This window comes from Dromaius novaehollandiae, unplaced genomic scaffold, assembly GCF_036370855.1.
Source record: "Dromaius novaehollandiae isolate bDroNov1 unplaced genomic scaffold, bDroNov1.hap1 HAP1_SCAFFOLD_69, whole genome shotgun sequence".
NCBI classification, from domain to species: Eukaryota; Metazoa; Chordata; class Aves; order Casuariiformes; family Dromaiidae; genus Dromaius; species Dromaius novaehollandiae.
Genome location: NW_026991326.1, coordinates 136,116 through 143,659, shown reverse-complemented (window position 1 = coordinate 143,659; position 7,544 = coordinate 136,116).

Here is a 7,544-nt window from a genome sequence, read left to right as displayed (position 1 = left end):
ACGTTCGAAGCCCCCACGTCACGTTGGAATCACCCACATCACGCCCACGTCACGTTCTAAGCACCCATGTCACCCTTATGTCACGTTCGAAGCCCCCACGTCACTCCCACGTCATGTTCCAATGACCCAGGTCACACCCACGTCACATTCAAAGTTCCGACGTCACGCCCACGTCACGTTCCAATCACCCACCTCACGCCCACGTCACATTCGAAGCCCCACGTCACGTTGGAATCACCCACGTCACGCCCACGTCACGTTCTAAGCACCCATGTCACCCTTATGTCACGTTCGAAGCCCCCACGTCACTCCCACGTCACGTTCCAATGACCCAGGTCACACCCACGTCACATTCAAAGTTCCGACGTCACGCCCACGTCACGTTCGAAGCCCCCACGTCACACCCATGTTAGTTTTGAAACAGCCACATCACGTTCGAAGCCCCAACGTCACACGTACGTCACGCTCGAATGACCCAGGTCACACCAACCTCAAATTGAAAGTACCGACGCCACGTCCACGTCACGTTCGATGCCCCAAGTGACACCCACGTCACGTTGAAACCACACACGTCACGCCCACGTCATGATCGAAGCGCCTATGTCACGCCCACGTCACGTTCGAAGCACCCACGTCACACCCACGTCACGTCCGAAACACCCACGTCACAGCGACGTCGCTTTCGAATCACCCACCTCACGCCCACGTCACGTTCCAATCACCCACGTCACGCCCACGTCACGTTCTAAGCGCCCATGTCACCCTTACGTCACGTTTGAAGCCCCCACGTCACTCCCACGTCACGTTCAAATGACCCAGGTCACACCCACGTCACTTTCAAAGTACCGACGTCACGCCCACGTCACGTTCGAAGCCCCCACGTCACACCCACGTTAGATTTCAAACACCCACATCACGTTCGAAGCCCCCACGTCACACGTACGTCACGTTCAAATGACCCAGGTCACACCCACGTCACATTCAAAGTACCGACGTCACGCCCACGTCACGTTCGAAACACCCACGAAATGCCCACGTAACGTTCGAAACACCCACGTCACACCCACGTCACGTTCGCATGACCCAGGTCACACCCACGTCACGTTCAAAGTACTGACATCACGCCCACGTCACCTTCGAAACACCCACGTCACACCCAGGTCACGCTTGAAGCCCCCACGTCACGCCCACGTCACGTTCGAAGCCCCCACGTGAAGCTCACGTGGCGTTCGAAGCCCCCACGTCACGCCCACGTCACATTCGAATCACCCACGTCACGCCCACGTCACGTTCTAAGCCCCACGTCACGTTGGAATCACCCACGTCACGCCCACGTCACGTTCAAATGACCCACGTCACACCCACGTCACGTTCGATGCCCCACGTGACACCCACGTTAGTTTTGAAACACCCACATCACGTTCGAAGCCCCAACGTCACACGTACGTCACGCTCGAATGACCCAGGTCACACCAACCTCAAATTGAAAGTACCGACGCCACGTCCACGTCACGTTCGATGCCCCACGTGACACCCACGTCACGTTGAAACCACACACGTCACGCCCACGTCATGATCGAAGCGCCTATGTCACGCCCACGTCACGTTCGAAGCACCCACGTCACACCCACGTCACGTCCGAAACACCCACGTCACACCGACGTCGCTTTCGAATCACCCACCTCACGCCCACGTCACGTTCCAATCACCCACGTCACGCCCACGTCACGTTCTAAGCGCCCATGTCACCCTTACGTCACGTTTGAAGCCCCCATGTCACTCCCACGTCACGTTCAAATGACCCAGGTCACACCCACGTCACTTTCAAAGTACCGACGTCACGCCCACGTCACGTTCCAATCACCCACCTCACGCCCACGTCACGTTCGAAGCCCCCACGTCACGCTGGAATCACCCACGTCACGCCCACGTCACGTTCTAAGCACCCATGTCACCCTTACGTCACGTTTGAAGCCCCCACGTCACTCCCACGTCACATTCAAAGTACCGACGTCACGCCCACGTCACGTTCCAATCACCCACGTCACGCCCACGTCACGTTCGAAGCCCCACGTCACGTTGGAATCACCCACGTCACACCCACGTCACGTTCTAAGCACCCACGTGACGCCCACGTCACGTTGAAACCACCCACGTCACGTCCACGTCACGTTCCAATCACCCAGGTCACGCCCACGTGACGTTTGAAGCCCCCACGTCACGCCCACGTGACGTTCGAAGCCCCCACGTCACGCCCACGTCAGCTTCGAATCACCCACATCCCGCCCACGTCACGTTCGAAGCCTCACATCACGTTGGAATCCCCCACGTCACGCCCACGTCACGTTCTAAGCACCCATGTCACACTTACATCACGTTCGAAGCCCCCACGTCACTCCCACGTCACGATCAAATGACCCAGGTCACACCCACGTCACATTCAAAGTACCGACGTCACGCCCACGTCACGTTGGAATCACCCACCTCACACCCACGTCACGTTCCATGCCCCCACGTCACGCCCACGTCACCTTCGAATCACCCACGTCATGCCCACGTCACGTTCGAAGCCCACCCGTGACGCCCACGTCACGTTGAAACCACACACGTCACGCCCACGTCACGTTCGATGCCCCACGTGACACCCACGTCACGTTGAAACCACCCACGTCACGTCCACGTCACGTTCCAATCAACCAGGTCACGCCCACGTCAACATCGAAGCCCCCACGTCATGCCCAAGTGACATTCGAATCACCCACATCCTGCCCACGTCACGTTCGAAGCCCCACGTCACGTTGGAATCACCCACGTCACATGTACGTCACGTTCGAATGACCCAGGTCACACCAACCTCAAATTGAAAGTACCGACGTCACGTCCACGTCACGTTCGATGCCCCACGTGACACCCACGTCACGTTGAAACCACACACGTCACGCCCACGTCATGATCGAAACTCCCACGTGACGCCCACGTCACTTTCGAATCACCCACGTCATGCCCACGTCACGTTCGAAGCCCCCACGTCACACCCACGTCACGTTGGAAACACCAACGTCACGTTGAAACCACCCACGTCACGCCCATGTCACGTTCGAAGCCCCCACGTCACGATGGAATCACCCACGTCACGCCCACGTCACGTTCTAAGCACCCATGTCACCCTTATGTCACGTTCGAAGCCCCCACGTCACTCCCACGTCATGTTCCAATGACCCAGGTCACACCCACGTCACATTCAAAGTTCCGACGTCACGCCCACGTCACGTTCCAATCACCCACCTCACGCCCACGTCACATTCGAAGCCCCACGTCACGTTGGAATCACCCACGTCACGCCCACGTCACGTTCTAAGCACCCATGTCACCCTTATGTCACGTTCGAAGCCCCCACGTCACTCCCACGTCACGTTCCAATGACCCAGGTCACACCCACGTCACATTCAAAGTTCCGACGTCACTCCCACGTCACGTTCGAAGCCCCCACGTCACACCCACGTTAGTTTTGAAACAGCCACATCACGTTCGAAGCCCCAACGTCACACGTACGTCACGCTCGAATGACCCAGGTCACACCAACCTCAAATTGAAAGTACCGACGCCACGTCCACGTCACGTTCGATGCCCCAAGTGACACCCACGTCACGTTGAAACCACACACGTCACGCCCACGTCATGATCGAAGCGCCTATGTCACGCCCACGTCACGTTCGAAGCACCCACGTCACACCCACGTCACGTCCGAAACACCCACGTCACACCGACGTCGCTTTCGAATCACCCACCTCACGCCCACGTCACGTTCCAATCACCCACGTCACGCCCACGTCACGTTCTAAGCGCCCATGTCACCCTTACGTCACGTTTGAAGCCCCCACGTCACTCCCACGTCACGTTCAAATGACCCAGGTCACACCCACGTCACTTTCAAAGTACCGACGTCACGCCCACGTCACGTTCGAAGCCCCCACGTCACACCCACGTTAGATTTCAAACACCCACATCACGTTCGAAGCCCCCACGTCACACGTACGTCACGTTCAAATGACCCAGGTCACACCCACGTCACATTCAAAGTACCGACGTCACGCCCACGTCACGTTCGAAACACCCACGAAATGCCCACGTAACGTTCGAAACACCCACGTCACACCCACGTCACGTTCGCATGACCCAGGTCACACCCACGTCACGTTCAAAGTACTGACATCACGCCCACGTCACCTTCGAAACACCCACGTCACACCCAGGTCACGCTTGAAGCCCCCACGTCACGCCCACGTCACGTTCGAAGCCCCCACGTGAAGCTCACGTGGCGTTCGAAGCCCCCACGTCACGCCCACGTCACATTCGAATCACCCACGTCACGCCCACGTCACGTTCTAAGCCCCACGTCACGTTGGAATCACCCACGTCACGCCCACGTCACGTTCAAATGACCCACGTCACACCCACGTCACTTTCGAAGCCCCCACGTCACACCCACGTCAGGTTCGAAGCCCCCACGTTACGCCCACGACACATTCGAAGCACCCATGTCACACCCATGTCACGTTCGAAACACCAACGTCACATTCGAAGCATCCACGTCACGCCCACGTCACGTTCGAAGCCCCCACGTCACACCTACGTCACGATCGAATGACCCAGGTCACACCCACGTCACATTCAAAATACCGACGTCACACCCACGTCACGTTGGAATCACCCACGTCACACCGACGTCGCTTTCGAATCACCCACCTCACGCCCACGTCACGTTCCAATCACCCACGTCACGCCCACGTCACGTTCTAAGCGCCCATGTCACCCTTACGTCACGTTCGAAGCCCCCACGTCACTCCCACGTCACGTTCCAATGACCCAGGTCACACCCACGTCACTTTCAAAGTACCGACGTCACGCCCATGTCACGTTCCAATCACCCACCTCCCGCCCACGTCACGTTCGAAGCCCCACGTCACGCTGGAATCACCCACGTCACGCCCACGTCACGTTCGAAGCACCCATGTCACCCTTATGTCACGTTTGAAGCCCCCACGTCACTCCCACGTCACGTTCCAATGACCCAGGTCACACCCACGTCACATTCAAAGTTCCGACGTCACGCCCACGTCACGTTCGATGCCCCACGTGACACCCACGTTAGTTTTGAAACACCCACATCACGTTCGAAGCCCCAACGTCACACGTACGTCACGCTCGAATGACCCAGGTCACACCCACGTCACATTCAAAGTACCGACGTCACGCCCACGTCACGTTCGATGCCCCACGTGACACCCACGTCACGTTGAAACCACACACGTCACGCCCACGTCATGATCGAAGCGCCTATGTCACGCCCACGTCACGTTCGAAGCACCCACGTCACACCCACGTCACGTCCGAAACACCCACGTCACACCGACGTCGCTTTCGAATCACCCACCTCACGCCCACGTCACGTTCCAATCACCCACGTCACGCCCACGTCACGTTCTAAGCACCCATGTCACCCTTACGTCACGTTTGAAGCCCCCATGTCACTCCCACGTCACGTTCAAATGACCCAGGTCACACCCACGTCACATTCAAAGTACCGACGTCACGCCCACGTCACGTTCCAATCACCCACCTCACGCCCACGTCACGTTCGAAGCCCCCACGTCACGCTGGAATCACCCACGTCACGCCCACGTCACGTTCTAAGCACCCATGTCACCCTTACGTCACGTTTGAAGCCCCCACGTCACTCCCACGTCACATTCAAAGTACCGACGTCACGCCCACGTCACGTTCCAATCACCCACGTCACGCCCACGTCACGTTCGAAGCCCCACGTCACGTTGGAATCACCCACGTCACACCCACGTCACGTTCTAAGCACCCACGTGACGCCCACGTCACGTTGAAACCACCACGTCACGTCCACGTCACGTTCCAATCACCCAGGTCACGCCCACGTGACGTTTGAAGCCCCCACGTCACGCCCACGTGACGTTCGAAGCCCCCACGTCACGCCCACGTCAGCTTCGAATCACCCACATCCCGCCCACGTCACGTTCGAAGCCTCACATCACGTTGGAATCCCCCACGTCACGCCCACGTCACGTTCTAAGCACCCATGTCACACTTACATCACGTTCGAAGCCCCCACGTCACTCCCACGTCACGATCAAATGACCCAGGTCACACCCACGTCACATTCAAAGTACCGACGTCACGCCCACGTCACGTTGGAATCACCCACCTCACACCCACGTCACGTTCCATGCCCCCACGTCACGCCCACGTCACCTTCGAATCACCCACGTCATGCCCACGTCACGTTCGAAGCCCACCCGTGACGCCCACGTCACGTTGAAACCACACACGTCACGCCCACGTCACGTTCGATGCCCCACGTGACACCCACGTCACGTTGAAACCACCCACGTCACGTCCACGTCACGTTCCAATCACCCAGGTCACGCCCACGTCACGATCGAAGCCCCCGAGTCACGCCCACGTGACGTTCGAAGCACCCACGTCACACCGACGTCACTTTCGAATGACCCACCTCACGCCCACGTCACCTACCAATCACCCACGTCAAGCCCACGTCACGTTCGAAGCCTCACGTCACGTTGGAATCACCCACGTCACGCCCACGTCACGTTCTAAGCGCCCATGTCACCCTTACGTCACGTTTGAAGCCCCCACGTCACTCCCACGTCACGATCAAATGACCCAGGTCACACCCACGTCACTTTCAAAGTACCGACGTCACGCCCACGTCACGTTCCAATCACCCACCTCACGCCCACGTCACATTCGAAGCCCCACGTCACGTTGGAATCACCCGCATCACGCCCACGTCACGTTCTAAGCACCCATGTCACCCTTATGTCACGTTCGAAGCCCCCACGTCACTCCCACGTCACGTTCCAATGACCCAGGTCACACCCACGTCACATTCAAAGTTCCGACGTCACGCCCACGTCACGTTCGAAGCCCCCACGTCACACCCACGTTAGTTTTGAAACAGCCACATCACGTTCGAAGCCCCAACGTCACACGTACGTCACGCTCGAATGACCCAGGTCACACCAACCTCAAATTGAAAGTACCGGCGCCACGTCCACGTCACGTTCGATGCCCCAAGTGACACCCACGTCACGTTGAAACCACACACGTCACGCCCACGTCATGATCGAAGCACCTATGTCACGCCCACGTCACGTTCGAAGCACCCACGTCACACCCACGTCACGTCCGAAACACCCACGTCACACCGACGTCGCTTTCGAATCACCCACCTCACGCCCACGTCACGTTCCAATCACCCACGTCACGCCCACGTCACGTTCTAAGCGCCCATGTCACCCTTACGTCACGTTTGAAGCCCCCACGTCACTCCCACGTCACGTTCCAATGACCCAGGTCACACCCACGTCACTTTCAAAGTACCGACGTCACGCCCACGTCACGTTCGAAGCCCCACGTCACACCCACGTTAGATTTGAAACACCCACATCACGTTCGAAGCCCCCACGTCACACGTACGTCACGTTCTAAGC